Source organism: Ursus americanus, chromosome 35 (genome assembly GCF_024610735.1).
Source record: "Ursus americanus isolate L20-20 chromosome 35, mUrsAme1.1.p, whole genome shotgun sequence".
NCBI classification, from domain to species: domain Eukaryota; kingdom Metazoa; phylum Chordata; class Mammalia; order Carnivora; family Ursidae; genus Ursus; species Ursus americanus.
In genome coordinates this window covers 10311449-10332988 of record NC_142161.1, presented here as the reverse complement: position 1 = coordinate 10332988, position 21540 = coordinate 10311449, and the positions used below count along the sequence as shown (strand labels likewise).

The window sequence follows — 21540 nt, the reverse complement described above, 5'->3', positions numbered from 1 at the left end:
ACAGGGGAATTCCTATTACTACTAATTTTCTCCATTTATAGCCACAACTAATTTCTTCCTACCTTACACCCTCTTTAACTCCCCACAACCACTAATCTGTTTTCCATTTCTATAAATTGTCATTTCAAGAATGGTATATAAATGGAATCATACAGTAAACTTTTGGGATTGACTTTTTTTTTTTTTTTTTTTACCCAGCATAAGTATTGGGAGACTCACCTAGATTGTTCCGTGTATCAATTATTTTTTTTTTTAATGAAGAATAGTTCATAGTACAGATGTACCACAGTTTGTTTAATCATTCATTAGGGACCTCTGAGTTTCCAATTCTTGGCTGTTACAAACAAAACTGCTGTAAATATTCATGCATAACTTTTTTGTGAATATAAGTTTTTATTTCTCTAAATGCCCAAGAGTACAATTATTGAGTCACATGATAGTTGCATGTTTAATTTTTTAAGAAATCAACAAATTGTTTTCTAGAGTGGATATACCATTTTACATTTCCATTATCAATGTATGAGTGATTCATTTTCTTCACTTCCTTGCCAGCATTTCTTATCATTTTTAAAAATCATTCTGATTGGTGTTTAGTGGTATATCATTGCAATATTTAATTTGTATCCCCTTAATGCTTAATAATGTTGAATATCTTTTTGTGTGCTTATTTGCCATCTGTTTATTCTCTTCAGTGAAATATCTCTTCAAGTCTTGCCCTTTTTCCAATTGGTTTGTTTTTTACGGTCGAGTTCTGAGAGTTCTTTATATATACTAGTATTTTGTTGGATATATGGTTTGCAAATACCTTTCCCCAGTCTGTAGCTTGTTTTTTTTTTTTTTTTTTTTTTTTAAAGATTTTATTTATTTATTCGACAGAGATAGAGACAGCCAGCGAGAGAGGGAACACAAGCAGGGGGAGTGGGAGAGGAAGAAGCAGGCTCATAGCGAGGAGCCTGATGTGGGGCTCGATCCCAGAACGCCAGGATCACGCCCTGAGCCGAAGGCAGACGCTTAACCGCTGTGCCACCCAGGCGCCCCTGTAGCTTGTTTTTTTATCCTTTAACATGATCTTTTGCAAAGAAAAAATATTTAATTTTGGTGGAGTTCAAATTTATCAATTCTTCCATCTATAGATTGAACATTGGGTGTCAAGTTGGAGAACTCTGGCTAGTCCTAGACCCCAAAGATTTTCTTCTACTTATTTTCATAAAAACTTTATAGTTTTACAGTTTACATTTAAGTCCATCATTGACTATGAGTTAATTTTTGTATAAGATGTAATATTTAGGTTGACGTTCTTTTTTTTTTAAAATCCAAGGATCTCCAATTGCTCCAGCACTAGTTGTTAAAAAGATTTCCTTTCTTCTTTGAATTGCTTTTTCACCTTTGTCAAAAATCAGTCAGATGAATAAGTAGGAATCTATTTCTAGATTCTACATTCTATTCTACTGATCTATGTGTCTATCTCTGCCAGTATCATATAGTTTTTTTAAAAAATATACTGACTTATTCCATTTTTCTATATATTTTTTTAAATGTTAACTCCAGTATAGTTAACATACAGTGTTATATTAGTTTCAAGTGTACAATATAGTTGTTAACTAGTTCTATGCATTACTCAGTGCTCATCATACTAAGTGCACTTTTAATCTTCTTCACCCCCTTCACCCATTCCCCCACCTATCTCCCCTCTGGCAACCATCAGTTTGTTCTCTATAGCTGAGAGTCTGTTTCTTAGTTTGTCTCTTAGTTTCTTTGTTCATTTGTCTTGCTTCTTAAATTCCACATATGAGTGAAGTCATATGATTATTTGTCTTTCTCCGACTGACTTATTTCACTTAGCATTATACTCTCTAGCTCCATCCATGTTGTTGCATATGGCAAGATTTCATTCTTTCTTATGGCTGAGTAATATTCTGTTGCATACACATCTTCTTTATCTATTTATCTATGGATGGACACTTGGGTTGCTTCCATAATTTGTGATAGTAATTTGTAAATAATGCTGCAATTACCATAGGGGTACATATATCTTTTCAAAGTAGTATTTTCATATTCTTTGGGTAAATACCCAGTAGTGGAATTATTGTATTATCCTATTTTTAATTTTTTGAGGAAACACCATTTTGTTTTTTTGCAGTGGCTGCAACCAGTTTGCATTCCCAACAATAGTGCATGAGGGTTCCCCTCTCTCCACATCCTTGCCAACACTTGTTGTTTCTTGTGTTTTTTATTTTAGCCATTCTGACAGGTGTGAGGTGACATTGCATTGTGGTTTTGATTTGCATTTTCCTGATAATGAGTGCTGTTGAGCATCTTTTCATGTGTCTGTTGCCATCTGTACAGTATTATACAGTTTTGATTAACACAGCTTTATAATAAATCTTGAAATTGGATAGATGGATTTATCCCACCATATTAGTTTTCATAATTGTTTCAGCTCTTCTAGTTCTTTGTCTTTCCATATATGTTTTTAGAATAATTTTGTAAATAAAAAATGTAGAGATTTTGCTAGCAATTATGTTAAATCAGTATATAAATTTGGAGAGAATTAATATCTTTACTGTTGTATCTCCTAATCAGCGAAAATGGTATATCTCTTGATTTATTTAGATTTATTTAGTCTCTGGTTTCTTTCATCAGTGTTCTGTATTTCTTAGTGTACAAAAGTCTACTTTCTTTTTTTTTAAGATTTTATTTATTTATTGACAGAGAGAGAGTGAGAGAGCACAAACAAGGGTAGCAGCAGAGGGAGAGGGAGAAGCAGACTCCCCGCTGAGCAGAGAGCCCAATGTGGGGCTGGATCCCAGGACCCTGGTATAATGACCTGAGCCTAAGGAAGACACTTAACTCACTATGACTATATTAATGATTATAAATGGCATTGTAATTTCAGTATTTATGTGTTCATAGGTAGTATATAGAAATACAACTGATTTTTATATGATTATTTATAATCCTATAACCTTGACAAACTCACTTATTAGTTCCAGGAATGTTTTGTAGATTCTTTGAGAAAATTTCTATGTAGACAATCATGTCATCTGCAAAAGGTAAAATTTTATATCTTCCTTTTCAATCTATATTCATTTTATTTCCTTTTCTTGACTTATTGCATAGGCTAAAACTCCCAGTACTGTTTTGAGTAAGAGTAGTGAGAGCATACATTTTTGCCTTGTTCCCAATCATAGGGGGAAAGCATTCAGTTTTTCATCCTTTCTCTATTAAGTATAATATTTTTCTGGAGGGTATTTGTAGATAATCTTTATCAGGATGAAGAAGTACCTAGACCAGTATTTAAGATACCAAGATAAATTGCATAATCTCCATCCTCAAAAAGCTAAAAGTTTAATAGAGGAGACAAATGCAAACAGATAACTAAAATACAATATGAAAATACGTATAAGGCATTACAGAAACTCAAAGGATGGGGAAATAATAACATTATACTAGAGTGAAGGTGAGCATGAAGGTCAGGAAAGCTGTCAAACGGCCCGTGCCTGAGTTAAGTCTTTTCCCTCTCAACATTTTATTATGAAAATTTTTCAAATGTACAGCTAAGTTGAAAGCATTTTAGAGCTCCCACCTCAAGAACCTAGAAAAAGTAGAGTAAAATAAACCCAAAATAATGAGAAAGAAGGAAACATTAAAGAACAGAAATCAATAGCATTTAAAACGGAAACACAGAATAAGTCAATGGAACAAAGACCTGGTTCTTTGAAAAGATCAGTGAAAGTGACAAATCTCTAGCAAGACTGACAAAGGAAAGAGAGAAGACATAAATTAACAATGTGTGGAATGAAACAGGATATCACTACATATTCTGCAGACACCGAAAGGATAATAAAGGCTTACTATGTATAGCTCTGCACACATAAATTTGACAACTAAGATAAAATGGAGCACTGCATTGAAAAACATAAACTACCACAACTCACCTAATATGAAATAGATAATTTGAACAGACCTATAACTATTAAGAAGATTAAATTACTAATTTGAAAACTACCAAAAAAGAAATCTCCAGGCCCATATAGTTTCACTGGAGAATTCTGCCAAATGCTTAATGAATTAACACCAATTCTACATGAAATCTTCCAGCAATTAGAAAGGGAGAGAACAATTCCCAACTTAATGAAAACTATTACCATGATATCAATCTAGAGAAAGACAATACAAAGAAAGAGAAAACTATAGACACTCCTCTTCTACAAACAAAACCATTAACAGAGGGATATGACACAGGTCACAAGGGAGAAAATATTTGCAACACCTTTAACTGGTAGAGACCTTGTATCCAGAGTATACGGGGAACTCCTATAAATCAATAAGCAAATACAATACAATAAAAAATGGGCAAGATATCTGACATGAGACCCCAAAAAAGGCACTCATGTAAATATCTAAGAAGTTCTTTAAATCTTAGTCTTCAGGAAAATACACATTAAAATCTCGGGGGGGGGGGGTGCCTGGGTGGCACAGCGGTTAAGCGTCTGCCTTCGGCTCAGGGCGTGATCCCGGCATTCTGGGATCGAGCCCCACATCAGGCTCCTCCACTGTGAGCCTGCTTCTTCCTCTCCCACTCCCCCTGCTTGTGTTCCCTCTCTCACTGGCTGTCTCTCTCTCTGTCGAATAAATAAATAAAATCTTTAAAAAAAATAAAATAAAATAAAATCTCAATGAGATATGGGGCGTCTGGGTGGCTCGGTCAGTTAAGCATCTGCCTCTGTCTCACGTCATGATCTCAGGTGGGGTCAGGTTGAAGAACTGCACATTGGTCCTCTCCTCCAATCCCCCATTTTACTCCCCTGCCAATTATGCAAGACCTATTAGAGGCTTATCCCAGACAAGGAAAATTTCATTCGAACCTCTAGCTGAGCTTCCTGGAGAACAGGACCAAGACCCTCCTGAGGAAACACGTAGTGACCCACAAACAAAGGAGATGAGATATGTGTTCTATAATGAGGCTCCCCTACTTGGCACCAAGGGAGAGTTCACCACATGGCCAGCCAGTGCTCTTGGAGTAGGAGTTACAGTTCTCAAAACCCTATTTGTGACAAAGACACAAGTCCCACCCTCTTGAGATGGTGGTAGAAGTGATATCTGGATTAAAAGTAAAATTTCTTTGCAGAAAAGATAAGGATTTCTAGAAAGATTTCTAGAAGAATGTGTTGGGATGATATTTTTTTCTGGTATTTACTTGTTTGCAATCCTAGTATTTCCTCCTTTTTACTACCCCCATTAGGACAGATAAAAGATCATCCTTATAGCCCCAGGGAAGGAATATGAGAGGTTTTAAGGAGTAGAATAAATAGCTAGGACAGAAACATTAGAGAAAAAAATGCTCAGAGACCAGAAAAAGTTCCCTGGGATCAAAGAGGTGGGAGGACTTTGAATGGCTTTCTGAGAGTGCGTCTGAAGGCACAGGACCCTGGGCAGCCTCACGTAAGGAGTTTCCTCAACGGAGGCTGGTGAAATCCTGAGAAAGAGAATATAATGCACAATGTCCTCGAACTCATTTGGCCACCTACTCCTTTCTTTCCTTACAGTGTGATGTAGAGGTCTAGTATACTGATGAACAACTTCTGAGAAGCAGTTGATTGTTTGTACACAGTCGTGGGGGTCAGGGTTTACAGAATACAGGGAAAATATCCACATTCATTCTAACCCAGTGGTTAAGTAACACACATTTCTTTAAAAAAAATTAAGCGGGTATTCTCTTCGCAGCTGAAATGGTAGTAAATATCAGAAGGTTAAAAGTGCTTTCACCTGTATAGGCTACGAATGTTTTAAGTCTTTAGCGGGGTTATCAAGTGTTTAAATGACCCTATTTTCCAGAACAAAACATTCTGGAGAAAATATTTCTTACTGAGCCATTGGCTGCTGTAGAACAAGATAAACAGGTTTTATTGAAAGAGAAAAAAAGAGTCACTTTTATTTCCAGAAGTAAGCATGTTATTAAAAAAATAAGTACATCTGTCATCAAAATGTCTCTCTGACTGTATTCTGAACTTTAATTTTACAAATGTATTCACATTTCTGTTTACTTTCCATTAGTTTTTCCACCCTTTCATGAAACACACTCATTTTTAAAAATTAAAATATTTTTCTTGCATAGTCAGTCATTTCCCAACACACACACACACACAGACACACACACACACACCCTTATATATATATTTTTCTTTAAAAATATTTATGAGGTCATTTGTTACCATCAAATACTCCCCTAATGAGAATCAATTGTGGTCTAGCCTGGGCAAACATGGAATTAAAAGTGATTATTTATTAATGATTGAATTCCTGAAAAGGGAGAATCCCTCAGCGCAAAACCTCCCTATATTTTGTCTTTGTTTAACTTACCTAAACTGGGGTTAAGACATCTGAAGTGCAACTTGGTTGGAAAAACTTGAAGTCAACAATTGATTTGTTTTCATTTCCTGAACTTCTGGGGTCAGATGGAAATGAAATTCTGTAGGAAAAGCACCCTTTTCAATCACTTGCACTTTACTCCTTGTCCTCATTAAAACACAAAAAACTCTTCTCAGGGAAAGGAGTTCTTGTTGGGAGGACAAATCTGATGGCACCTAAGGTCAAATTAGCTTTTATCTGCAAGTGACAAGGAACTCTGAGACGTATCAGTGTAATTTCAGTAAGTACGATTAGGAAGCCTAACAGTTGCTAGGAGTGATAAACATACCATAACAGTACCTGCCGCGCACGTTCACTTCTGGCTTTTTTGGGTTCAGATATCAGAGAACAATGTGGGAGAATGTGCAGTGCAATGATGAGAGGGTTGTCAGGTGTCACATTTTGTCTTGGGGTAACCTTCAGTGTCTCCCATACTTAGCACCTCTCTCCCTTCAGATGGTCTCAGCTTCTAAGCCGTTTAATAAACGGAGATGTATTCAGCACACAGGAAAGGGCGGGATTGCAGACATGGTTGGGGCGGCTCCTTTCCACTGTTTTTCAGTCATACCACAAATACCCACAAGGCCTGATCTAGTGATGTAAACAAAGACCAAAATGTGTTACAAATTTTATCAACTGTTATTTCACATGCTTTTTCCTAAATTTGTTTTCTAATTTTTCTAATTTGCTGTAGCAACTACTCGAGTTAATAGTCAAAATATAAAACACCCCTGGAAAGATAAGACACTGAAAAGATCGTTACTCTCCAGATTGACTTCTCATCCCAGCAATGACAGATTTTTCATGTCAGTTTTGAAGAGCAATAATGAAAAAAGCAAAATGGCACGTAACAAACTGACACACTAAACAGGTCTCAAGATACTAGGTGACCTTATGAAATTGTTGGGGGTTGCACCGTTTTCGACATACAAAATTGGCTGTTTTGTGTGCTTCGATATAATAACAAAGTGCACAGACTTTGTCTAACCTGGCTTGTTCTTGCCCTTCCAGACCCCAAAGATGAAGCTTCCAGGTGTAAACTAAAGAAACCCTCTAACTGCTGAAACTGTGTGATGCCCAACTATGGTAACAATGGTAATAACAGCAGCTGCTACTTACTGATTATCTACTATATGCTAAGAATCTTTTGTTATTTATCATATTTAATCATTACAAGTAAAACATTGGCATATCCATTTGCCAGTGAAGCCCAAGGAGGGTAAACATTTTGCCAAAACAGCAAGGAGGTCGTGGTGTTGGCAGTCTTAATTTTGCCTAACTGCAAAGTGTGCACTAACCGTAGAAGTTCGTTTTCATTTAATTCATTTTCTTTTCTGAAAGACATCCTGTTTCACTATGTTTCCAAGGTGTCAGCTTGGAGTTAAAAATAGCTACTTTCTCATTCACTGCTATAAAAACAAAACAAAAAACCCCACAAACTATACTTGAAATACATGAGTTCAAAATAAAACAGTTGTCAAACAACTAACCTAACTAAAAAGTAATAGAAAATAAGAACAGTTTAAATTTCTACCTCACTGCTTGCTTTCCTCTAACCCTGGTTAAACTGTCACCTGTAATTCTTCAGGTGCAATTCTTCTTTATTTTTATTTTTAGAGTATCTTTTAGTATAGACTCTAATGAGCTTAATGGTTTTTAAAAAACAAAAACCACCTAAAGGTGTCAAAGGTAGTTAGGTGAATGCACCTGTGAGGTTTGCTGTTTTCTTTAGATTCAGTAGCTTACAGAAGCAGCCAGGGGTGTTTCTGTGGGTTCTGCTGCCTGGCCCAAGTATGATCTGTCAGACAGAGTACACATCTCAATCCCCGTGAAAGTATCTAAGGAGGGAAATACAAAGAGCCTCAGTACATTTTTCTTTTCTTCTCTTTTCTTTTCTTTTCTTTTCTTTTCTTTTTTTTGAGAGAGAGAGAGCAGGAGGGGCAGAGGGAGAGGGCGAGGAGAGAATCCCAAGCAGACTCCATGTTCAGTGTGAGCCGACTCAATCCCATGACCCCGAGATCATGACCTGACCCAAAATCAAGAGTCACACGCTTAACCAACTTAGCTACCCAGGCACCCTGGGCCTCAGTACACATTTCGGTCAAATATACACACACTTAATTACTAACAAATTTACCCAGGAATCTTACTAAAATATTTTAGTCCATTGTTTAAGGAAGCATATGTGCAAAATGCCCACCATCACTCATTCCTCTGTAATGTTCTGAGAGTTTAGCATGACATTTTTCTAGTGAAATAACAATAAGACTTAATTTAATTTAGATCTTTACCCCCCGCATGCTGCCTATCTTATTTAATGTCGTCATTCCCATATTTCGTCATTGCTAAAGTGCACATTCTGCCCTCATTTTCACATCTCTGAAATCAAGATGTATCTCATAATTGATGACACCTGCTAATTATTGTTGGCCCAGGACACAGTTGTAATATAATTTTCATTGCTCATTCATGCATGAACATCTGAATTATTCTTGTTGATACAGCTGGACAATGGCAATTCCCTGACCTTTTCGTCAAGAAAAATTTTAAGGATCGCTTGAAAGCATATAAATCCTAGGCATTGTGTAAAAGCCTTCCTTTGACATGTTCTCGTATGATCAACAAATGCCAGCATCAAAGCTTATAACTTCAAAGACAGTCTCTGAAACAGTAGTGGAGAACCTCTTATTACTACAGAGGACAGTACTGGATGGACAGAATGGATTTTGGTCATTCTGAGTTAAAAATGACTTGTAAGAATTAGATTGTGAATGTGAAAGTGTTTCAGGAATGTTTTAGCCAATTTATTTTATGTTTTCCTTTTCAGAAGAGTGAAATATGACTTAAACATTTTCTATCTAAAGTTCAAAATAGCCCTTCCAGTTTGTTCAAGATAAAAATTCTAAGGGGTAAGAAAGCATTGTGTCATAGTTTAATAGAGGTTTTGTTTTCTTTTTTAGTAATAGGTACAGTAATGATGCCTTTTACAGTCAAAGTTGCCATAGATCAGTAATAATCTAAGCTAAAGATGATCAGAGGTTTCCACAACATCTTCACTGCCTGTACCCAATTAATTGCAAGACCTAGTCAGTTTTTCTTCTGGAATATAATTTTAATCTCGTCATCTTCCCCCACTCCCACTGTGTTTTTTTTTCTCCATTATGACCCTCATAATTTAATCCAAGATTTTTACAATAGTCCTTTATAGTTTTATTTGTCTTGGGTCTCTTGTCAGGCCAGTTCATCCTTCACAACACTAAGTGATTCTCATGAAACACAGCTACATTCAGACCACTACTCAGATTGAAACCCTCAATATCTCCCTATTTCCCAAAGTGCAGTTAAAAAATATACTAGATGCATGTCCTCTCCCTACATGTCCACAACTAGTCAAACAAGGTTCTTTTTTCCCCCTTAGTTTATATGCTCATTGAGGGGGATTTTATGTCTACTTTGCCAATCATTAAATTCCAAATCCTTAGCATATGGTCTGGCACATATGGTCTCAATAAATTTTTGTTGAATGAATACAGGAGCCAAATATGCTTCATAATCCACCTAAACATCAGATTCCAGGTAGTGACTATCTATCTCTTAGAGTTGGCACTTAAAGTCAACCATCCCAAAATACAGGACAAAGTCCTAAACTCTTTAAAATAGTATTCAAAATCATTAAAAGTCTATCCCTATGATCTTTTATAGACTCATGTCTTGTCTCTTTCCATCATGCAGTCTTACTGTCCAACCTCATCAGATTACTAGATTAATAGACATTTCATGAATAGTCTCTCCATTTTCATAGCTTTTTCCTCTGTGTTCCTCTCCTACTGTTCACTCAGTTTTATCACTGAGCTAATTGTATATGTATCTGTCTGCCCTCTAGAAAGTGAGTTCTTAAAGGAATTATGCCGTAATCATTTTTTACCCCCTGAGTACCTAGTGTCATTTTCATCAGGAAAATGTGCTGAAGTAAAATGTTTATGGGTAACTGTATTCTTTTCTTGGGCTGCCATAACAAATCACCACAAACTCCGTGGCTTAAAAGAACAAAATTTATTCTTTCACATTTCTGGAGTCAAGGTGTTGGCAGGGCCATACCCTTGAAAGAGTCTAGGGGAGAATCCTTTCTCACCTCTTCCAACATCTGGTGGCTCTAGATACTTCTTGGCCTCCATCTTCACATGGCTTTCTCCTCTTTTCTGTGTCTTTTCTCCAGTAACACAATAAAGATGCTTTTCACTGGATTTAGAGCCCAACTGGATAATCTCAAGATTCTTAGCTGATTTGCACTTGCTAAAACATCTTTTCCAGGGGCGCCTGGGTGGCTCAGTCAGTTAAGCATCTGCATCTTGATTTCTGCTCTGGTCATGATCTCAGGATCATGAGATCAAGCCCTGAGATGGGCTCCACACTCAGCAGGGAGTTTGCTTGAGATTCTCTCTCTCTCCCTCTCTCTCTGCCCCTCCGCCCCCGTGCTCTCTCTCTTTCTACTTGAAATAAATAAATACTTTTTTTTTTAAATCTCTTTTCCAAACAAGATTACCTTCACAGGTTCTGGGATGTAGGCATATCTTTGTGAGGGCCGCCATTCAGCCCTCTAAATGGCTTTCTAGCATACATTTCGCACAAATATTTCTAAGTGCCTTAGAAGTGAGATTTAACAGATCTGGAAGTAGTAAAGCACAATGTAAAGGTGGATCTTCAAGGGACCACATATAAACACACACACACACACACATTTTGAATAATACTAATATATAATCATGTTGCTGAAATCTCAGGCTAATGTTGCCATTTTGCATTACTGCATTTCTACTGGTGGTAGAATTATGTCCATTCTATGGTATATCACTAAAATGCAAATAAGTTATTCTATTACAGGCCAGGAATATAATCTCATCCTTCAACATTCAAAGTAAGAATGCATTTTATTCATATACTTTCCAAAGACAAGCAAATTATATCAAAAACTGTAGAACTATATCTATAGCTTCTGCTATTGCTAGCCCAGTGGAGCATTGCCATCTCTTGTTGGCGTCCCTTAACCTTGCCCACAAATTTTAAATAGTTTCTTTATTAATTTTGCTTTAATTTCTTCTTTTGAGAATGACATCTGTATCCTTCTAGGATCCTAAAAAAAGTAAATGGCATTAGTGACCCCAGGAAATAAACCTTTAAAATGGAATTTTGTGATTGAGTTGCTAACACATTTATGAAGAATTAAGATAACCTCCTTGCCATAGGGAAATATGACAAGAAATCATGGCATATAGTGGCATCACTATTACTCAAATTATCACCTATGGTGGCATAGAATAGAGAGTAGATGGAGGGCGGAATATTGGAAAACCAAGTGACTGTGACACTTGATCACTTTGGGCACAATGGTGACTATAATTGTGGCTTGTACTGATTATTTCTGACTATTTTCTATAGTGTGTAAAGAGAAGAGGACAAATTGAAGGCCTTGAATGCCAAAGTCATTGCATAAAGGAAAATCACAAAGCCTTTATGGCTAATAAAATGGAGTGTTTTATCCTTTTTAGCTGCAGAACAGATGTGGCTAAGGATCAAGCCCCCGGCCTGACTCTAAGAGTTTGCAAGCTGTGGTGCCAATTACATATGCAGCCTGTCAGGTCTTTTAGGCCCATTCAATCTGGGGAGTGGGAAGTATCAAGTACCCTAGATGCTTTACTAAAATACATATATGCCAAAGGAGAGGAGGTAAACCCCACAAAAGTGCCATGTCCTCACGAAAGTGAAGTTTCTAAGCCTCTGTGTTGTCTGGAGCTTGGTGTGATGACCTTTCTAAAATGAGAGGCCCGTGATACTGTCCACCACAACGAGGCGCAATTTCATGCCCCTCTGGATAGCAGGGGCCACATGTACTACTTCGTGCATGTGGTTCCAATTGATTTCCTGAGTAATCCATAAGGAAGTTTTGAGTGATGTTAAAAACATAAAATATTCTGCAGCAGAGGCAGGGGCAGTATAAACTACCTTGCCACCTAAGCCTGAGGACCCAGCAGATCTATTTCCATTCAAAGAGTTTTTGGCAGACAGAGAGGATCTGATAAACCCCGATAGGAAAGCCCTAGGGCTTTGGAGTAAGTTCATGTCTTCTTCTGCCATTAACCACTTTCCATTTGAAAGCCAACCTCCAGCCTGCTTTAGTGGAGATTGAAGACCTGACCATGAGTGACTGAGTGACTCTGCAATCTCAACTGCCCATGTTATGATCTACTGAATCATAAAATTGCACACGTGCAGTAGTATTTCATTGTTAAATGAAAATGGTCTGTGTGAGATTGAGATTTAGCAGCTCTGGAAGATTCTGCAGAATGAATGAGTAGGTAGCTCAGAATCCCATGCTGTCTGCTTCAACTACTTTGCCACTTCTGTCTTAACTTGCATCCCTGGCTTGGCACTGTATGCTAACGCATGCCAGAAAGTAGAGAGCCACTGCACCACCGCTCCACCCAGAGGTGGCCCTGAAAGACAGTACCTAAGGAAAATCCCCTAAAAGAAAAGAACATCTAGTTGTCTCCTTGGCAGGGAAGGAGAGATGCCCTGAGATGCAGGTTTATGCTGATTTCTAAGAGTAGCTAGCAAGTTTACTAGTTGGGCAGGGACTTGAAAAGAACAACATCAGGAGAATGGTAACAAGGAAGAAGGGGGAGAGACATCTGGATGAGCCTTAATAAATTAGTAAGTAAACTTTTAATAGGTCAGTGAGTAAGATGACATTACCCATAGATATCAGTCAGTTTTTATTCCCAGCCACTCTTAATGCTTGCTAAATGAGCCTATGAGAAAGTACTGAGGGGGCAGGGATGGAGATCTTGCCTGTACTCAACAATACGAACTTTTCTCTCACTGAGGCTGAACACTGGCTATTCCATTCGTGACCCCACAGTCTCTTAATTCACCCCCAAACCTGTTCTCATCCCTGGGAGAAAGGCCTACCACTGCAGATAAGAAAAGTTGAAACATCAGAGAGACTAGAGTTGAAGGACAGCCATTATCCACTTTACATGTGTACCAGAATCTTATCTCTTTCCCTGTCATTTCCTTAAAGTGAGACAGTGTACAGATTATGGCTATATGGGATTGCTTTTCTACTCATTTCACACTTTACCAAGAAGATGAGAATTCAGATCATTCAGAAGAAGTCATTTTAGAGGAGAACACAACTCTCTGTTGAGTTGTCATTTTTAAAATTTATTTGACTTGTTGCTGTAAATATCTGAAAAATTCAGCAAGTTGCAGAATACTGATTCGTAGTCAACAGCAAAAATTAATAACGAAAAGGAAGCACCGGTCTTCATTGGCGACGTGAGTATCCATTTTCACATTGTCACTACACATCTCAGTGTCTTCGTTCCTTCTCTTAGTATGAACTGTGTGTTGATGTCAGAGTCTGCTGTGACACCTGCCAGCATCTCTGCCCCTTCAGAATTCAGTTCTTTTTCACATGAGCTATCTGTGAAACATACTCATAGATGTGCACAATTCATTTGTTTACCAAGAAATTAGAAAACTGGAGTTTGACAGAAGGCGGGGTTGGGGATGTCATGCAATCACGCTCACTTTAGTCTGTTGAGTTCAAAATATATTGTGGTGTTAGCATTGTATAATGTTACCTTTGATCCTTTTGTTAAAATACAAAGTCTTATAAATTAACAAAAAAAGGAAAATTTGTTAGTGTATATATATATATATATATATATATATATATATATATATATATATATTGGTAAATATATACATGTATATTTTTTTTAATTCAGCAGCAGAAATTTCAGGCCATTCTCCTGAGACATAACTTATTGGTGCCATAACTTTTTAAGTTTCAATTTCCTTATTTAGGTTTCCACAAGTTAGTCATCACTTAGAGCCTGCATTTTTACTTTGTAAGAAGGGCCTGTGATCCCTTTAAATTTAGGTTGTTTGAGCTGTGAAAATGCTTATAAAAATAAACATGTTTTGTTTAATCTGTTCTAGTTGTCGGAAAACTGCACCCTATTCATGCTTTTGTTTTGTTCATTGTCTTTGCCTTGCTTTATTTTTCTGATGGAGTAAAACCTATGATTTGTAGTCTAAATTTTTTATAACAAACTTGTGATTATTTTAACTCATTTCCATTATAGTCTGTGCCTATCTTATCTGGTTTGCAAAATATCTTTTTGGGATATTTAGGGGCTAAAAAACTAAAGATTAAGTAGGGAATTTAATTTTAGTCTGTGAATTTATTGACAAAGTATTATAGCTAGATGATTCTTTATCTCCCTATGTCCCAGTCAAATAATTAGAGAAATGTAAGTTATTAGCTGTGTTCACTCGAGCAATATAAACTTAACTTGGTATAAGTTTTTTAGAGCAGAGGAAGGGCAGAGGGAGAGGGAGAAAGAGAATCTCAAACAGACTCCACGCTGAGTGTGGAGCCTGATGCGGGGCTCTGTCTCCCAACCCTGAGATCGTGATCCTAGCCGAAACCAAGAATTAGATGCTTAACCAACTGAGCCACCCAGGTGCCCCTAATTTTGTATACATTTTAATGAATTTCTTTACCTACCAATCCTTGTTTAAAGTAAATATATTAAATGAATTCCTTAAGTCACATTTATTTCTATGTTTTTTTAAAATTTAGCCCATTTCTAGAGAGAATGACTTGGTTGCTGCTTGGTGCAAAATACCAATGGAAAAGTACACCTGATGTTTTTTTTTTAAAGATTTTATTTATTTGCTTGAGAGAGAGTGAGCACAAGCAGGGGGGAAGGGAGAAGAAGGCTCCCAGCTGACTGGGGAGCCCAATGTGGGGCTCAATCTCAGGACCTGAGTCAAAGGCAGATGCTTAACCGACTGAGCCACCCAGGTGCCCATCAAAATACACCTGATTTAGTAAGATTTGCTTCTAAGGACTTTATGTCTATTTAAATTGAAAACCCAACATTTTTAATGTTTCTGAAAGTACTCAAGTATGATTCCTTCTAAAATCATATGGCTTCAAGTTTATCTTCTTTTTCAAATACACTAGACTTAATATTTAAAATAATTTATTTAGGAGCACCTGGGTGGCTCAGTCGTTAAGTATCTGCCTTCGGCTCAGGGCGTGATCCCAGCATTCTGGGATCGAGCCCCGCATCAGGCTCCTCTGCTGGGAGCCTGCTTCTTCTTCTCCCACTCCCCCTGCTTGTGTTGCCCCTCTCACTGCCTGTCTCTCTCTCTGTCAAATAAATAAATAAATAATCTTTAAAATAATAATAATAATAATAATTTATTTAAAATAATTGTTAAATTATTTTAACAGCTATTATATCAGCTATTAAAACATGCATAACTGCAAATATTAGCATATACAAATTTGGGGAATGTGGCAGTATGGAATAAGCCATCTAGTATGACATTTGGGGAGTAATGCAGGTAAGACTGATGCTAATTTTAATTTTGATTAATATCTGGCTCATCAGTCTATGCATTTACATTTTCAGTATTGACAAGTATAAACCACAGGTGCTATGCCTATACACTACTAATAAATGCTTTTTCATTACACTCTTACTGTCATTAAAGGAGAAGAGTTGTATCTGTTTACATTAACACATGTATATACACTCGGAGTTAAGGAAAGTGATTTTAAACCAACTAAAATACACAGACCAAAAAATGCGTTATTACGGGGTCTGAGATAAAAGGGATATCTTAAAAGAAAAGTATTCTATTGATTACCAATTGCATCACTGCTCACTGAACTTTTTTTTTTTACAGAAAATGTACAGTTATGAATAAAAACAATAATTATAGTCTTTGTCAGCATATGGTAATTCTCTTTAATTATCTTTACAGCTCAGAGGCCAAACTATATGGTAGAGACTATGTCAGGATCATCTCTAGAGACAGGTTTCTCGTGCTCATGGATAAAAATCAGAGGTAAGAATAAAGTTGTCAAACTACACCAGAAATCAGCAGGAGAACAAAATTAACATGGCATTATTTACTCTTATCATAAAATTTTAGGCTTTTAAAAAATCCCTTTGTAGGGGCACCTGGGTGACTCAGTCGGTAAGCGTCTGCCTTCGGCTCAGGTCATGATGCCAGCGTTCTGGGATCGAGCCCCACTTCGGGCTCCCTGCTCAGCGGGAAGCCTGCTTCTCCCTCTCCCACGCCCCCTGCTTGTGTTCCCTCTCTTGCTGCCTCTCTCTGTCAAATAAATAAATAAAATCTTAAAAAAAAAAAAAAAAAAAAACCTTTGTAAAAGTCTGACTAAAAAAGGTGGCCAGAGGGGAGGTGGGGCAGGAGGGGTGCTGGGCAAAATAGACAAAGGGGACTGAGAGGTACAAACTTCCAGTTATAAAATAAATAAGTGAGATGAAACATGAAAAGGAAATGAAAAGTACAGCATAGGGAACATGGTCAATAATACTGTAAAAATGTACAGTGACATATGGTGACTATCATAGTCAACATTGAATGATGTATGGAATTGTCAAGTCAGTATGTTGTACACCTGAAAACATAACATTACATGTGAATTATTGATTTTTAAAAAGTAGGCCCTATTTCAAATTTAGAACTTCTGAGGGGTGAGTTTTACCAGTGGACTCTGGAGATTTACAAAAAGACAGACTTTTGTGAAAAACATACATCCTCAGAATCTCAAAGCATAGATTTGGGAATTGTATACTGACCCTAATTTCTTTGGTGCTCTCTGGGATATTGCCTCAACACATTAGTCCCCATTCTTGGGCATTTTCAACCTATTTTGCTCTTCAACCTCCTTTTTCTCTTCTTTCAGGCTTGCAAAGGTCTCCCTCATTCTGGAAATGTCTTTCTTTAACCAGCCTCCTCCTCTAGGACTCCTGCTGTTCTCTCATTTTGTTCACCAACCAGCCTCTTTGATAGAGTAGTCTATATTGGTTGAGTTCATTTCCTCATCATTTATTTTCTCCTAGTCCTCTTACAATCTTGGTTTTCCTTCTAGTGCTTTGCCAAAAAACTGCTCTCACTAAGGTCATGGAGGAGATTTTTCTAGGGGTTTAAAGGGTCACTGTGTTAAGGGTTGTTGAAACCTCAGGTAGGATAGTAATTGAATCTAGGCCTCCTGTACTTACCTGGCAGGGGAGATACCATGATCTACCATGAATGTGAATCTAGGCCTCCAAACGAGGCAATTAGGAGAAAGGCAACTCTGGCTTTTCATTGTGGCATGTCTAGATGTCACGAAGTCTGTACTCCCAAGAGTAAGGAGGCATTTTTTAACACTTTGAAATGTATGCCCTCTGATTCAGAGAGGTTAAGCTCAAGTTCAGGCAAGCAGAGAGACATTCTGAGATAATCAATAAATTTGAAAGAGAAATTTCACATATTTTTCAGGAAAAAAAGGTTACCCAAAAATGTACTTAACTCAACTGAGAAATGAAGCCAAATTAATAGCTCAAAATTAGGGAACTTGTAAGAATTTATATGCTATGACAAGTAATGAAACTAGGCAAAAATAGAACAAAGTATGAATGGCTCAAAATTTCATTATAAAACTAGTATCAAAAATGAATACTGTAAAAGAAGCTATGTAATGTAAAGATTGCATTTTAATAAAATTATCTAGGTCAAAAAGTAATAGATTATACTAAGAAGGAGCAATATATGGATAAGGAACTAAAAAAAGAGAGAAGTTTATAAAATTCAAGCTGACCAGAGAGATATGAAAATAATTTATAACTAAAAATGTATAACAGTTTAAACTCTCCTAATAAAGAAAAAAGATTTTCATATGTAATAAAAAATGAAAATAAATGCAATTATATATTTTTTCCTAGCACTACCTCGGTAAATATACAATTTACATATTTTGGCCTTTGGACCAAGATTTTTTTTTTTTAAAGATTTTATTCATTTATTTGACAGAAAGAGAGAGTACAAGCAGGCAGAGTGGCAGGCAGAGGGAGAAGGAGAGGGAGAGGGAGAAAGAGGCTCCCCACTAAGCAGAGAGCCCAATGTAGGCCTCAATCCCAGGACCCTGGGATCATGACCTGAGTCGAAGGCAGACACTTAACTAAGCCACCCAGGCACCCCTGGACCAAGATGGTTTTAATTAATACATATGCAACAGTAGATAACTCCCTGTTATAGAAACGGAGAGCTTAGTGGTTTTTTAAAAGGCAGAAAAATATATCAAACAATATAAACTTTTTAAAAAGCAGCTTTTGTAGAATTCATGGCAAAAAAGAAAACAATGAAAAATATAAACCTACACTGAAGATGTTAGTTATGGAATTTTAAGTACAGAATGTGTAAAAATATGTACAGAAAAAGTTTTAAGGATAGAAAGATTCATTGTAAAAATGCAGTAGAAATAGGAGACCACAGCACTCTATCAATCTTTGACAAATTAAGGCAAAATATGAATAAGGTACAGATGTCAATTATATAATTAGAAAGTTTGACCTGAGAAATTGCGAATATGTCATTTTTCTGTCCTGTACTTGAGAACACCCACTTTTAAGAATCCACGAAACAGTCACATTACTTAATTTATAGTAAGCCATAAAATACTCAATATAGTTCACATATTCTGACCACACTGCAATAACTATAAACATTAATGTTTTAAAGTTTAACCATAGGCAACTTGGAAACAAAAAAAATTGCTCTAATAGTTGAATTAAAAAGTATTTAAAATAGAAATTCACAGTAGAGGAAGAGCTTATTTTTCATTCATTTTGGAATTCAAATAAAATTTGTAAGCATAAGATTTTTATATTTGTTAAAGAGATATTGCTTTAAAATTTTGAGAAACACTGATTTAGAATAAGATTAAAATACATTATGTATGAAAATTCATACATACAAAGTCAAACTTGAAGCAGTGCTTAAATGTTTCTATTACTAACCAATATGAATTAGAGTTACCCATAATGCTTAAAAAGGTAGAAAGAGACCACAACCATCTAAGAGACCATCTAAAGAAATTAGGAAAAAACAACTAATAAATTTATTGATAGATATCAGTTCAAAAGTCCTAAGAAGAATAAAGTGTTCAACAGATTTGAAAATATCCTTCAAAGTGATTGATGAAGGAAAAAGTAGATTAGTGGGAGGAAAAACTACTATCTTTGTATTAGTAAATCAAAAAAGAAAAAGTTTCACTATCCAGAGCAACATTGAAAAAAGATTTTACTCAACTGGAAAGATAAATTAACGACATGATCAAGAATTTTTATTTCCAACCAACTGCTGGTCTTATATTTAATGGAACAGTTATATTAAAGTTAAATTCAGGAATGACATGGTCTGCATCACCATCTCTTTTTTTTTCTAGGAATTTAAGCTAATGCTATGAAACAAAACAAAAAAAAAGGAAGGAAGAAAGAAAGAAGAGAGGGAAGGAAGAAGAGAAGACGTGGAAGAGGAAAAGAAGGGTGGAGGACGTGATCGAGAAAGAGAAAATGAAGGGTATAAATATTGGGAAAGACAAAAATGTACTTGGAGGTAATAAGATTATCATATCAGTGCCCCAAGAAATGTTAGCCATTAACAAAAAACAAAAAGCACAGAATTCTTATGAAAACAAAAGCAGGGAGCCTGGGTGGCTCAGTCTATTAAGCATCTGCCTTTGGCTCAGGTCATGATCCTGGAGTCCTGGGATTGAGCCCCACATCAGTCTCCCCGCTCAGTGGGGAATCTGCTTCTCGCTCTGACCCTACCCCCTTCTCATCCTCTTTCACTCCCTCTCTCTCAAATAAGTAAAATTTTGAAAGAAAGAAAGAAAGAAAGAAAGAAAGAAAGAAAGAAAGAAAGAAAAGAAAGAAAGAAGAAAGAAAGGAAAGAAAGAAAGAAAAAACAAAAGCAAATTAGAAAATATTACCAAAGAAAGAGATGTAAATGAATGGGCATTTATTTTCTACTGGGCTCTTTGGTAAGATTCAATATCAATTTATCAATTCCCCCAAATTAATTTATATGCTAAATTCAGTTCAAATAAAAATCTTAACAGAATTTGTAAACAATCTTGAAGTACTTCCATGATGCTTCTGGAAAACACATGAGCCAATATTGCAAGAAAAAATATAAATAAAGAAGAGTAATGAGAAGTAAATTGCCTAATATTAAAACATATTTGTAAACTTCTAGTAATTAAAACATGGAAGTAAACGCATAGTAAATTAAAAACCTTGCTACAGATGTTTGTATTTTTAAGCACATATGAATCATCAGAAAAGACATTGGTGCTTCATCTCTAGGAACTTGCAATGAAGAGAATGGTTGTGTCTGAAACATTAGCCAATCCAAATAAGGACCATCTAAATGAACACATATTCCAAAACAGTCACATGTTTGCAAGTGGAGGAAGGAAGTCACTTAACGAGACTGAGTGAAGAATGAATGACGTGTGAAGAGAAAAATTCAAAAGATAATATATATAAAAAAGAACACACAAAGTAATCCTCTACTTCTATAGATAACGAGTAAAAGAAACTGGCCAAACAAGAGTTATTGGTAAAACATTTAAAGTAGTAAAATGTCTTTTAAAATTTTATTTTTCAAATATTTGTGTTTCAAGAACAAGTAGACATGATAAGAGATCATCTTTTAACTGATTCGATCATTTATAAACAAACGTGCCTCTTCTTCATTATTTAGCTTTATTCCAGATAGCAACTTCTAAAACAGTTGCGGAATTCTGTGTTCTCAAAGATTTTGTTATAGTCTTTGGTAAGCGTTTTAAAGTGGAAACAAAGCTGACCTTGGAGTGTGGTAATTTATCATTGAGGGCTCTCTACAAAATAAACTTTAGAAGTCATAAATGAAGACTTATGATCTAAAAATTTGTCACAAGAGAAGTTTTCTGCTAAGGACTTCAGAGGAGAAGGCTCTGGCCTTGCTCTGGCAGTTTTTAGATGGTGTTTCATTTATAGACAGAATAAATGAAATATGAGCTTGTCATATCAGAATTTATTTTTCAACCTTAAACATTGCAAGTGGAGCGTGACTTAAAAAAATTTCTTTTTTACACGATTAAAACATAATCATGGGAGTTGTGCCTTCTCCCTATCATTCCAGCGCTGTTCTGGTCAGAAAAGTTATTCTAATTGGAACCCTCATCCACAGAATCTTTTTTTCTCATTGTTT

The 21540-nt window shown here is 36.2% G+C and overlaps 1 long non-coding RNA gene across 1 annotated transcript; it reads left to right on the top strand.

The window, feature by feature from the left end:
• Positions 1-7425: 7425 nt before the first annotated feature.
• Positions 7426-19991, top strand: LOC148107107 (uncharacterized). The gene is made up of 3 exons (XR_015723088.1): positions 7426-7506; positions 16258-16341; positions 19730-19991. It is a non-coding gene; the product is annotated as an uncharacterized LOC148107107 (long non-coding RNA).
• The last annotated feature ends 1549 nt before the right edge of the window (positions 19992-21540 follow it).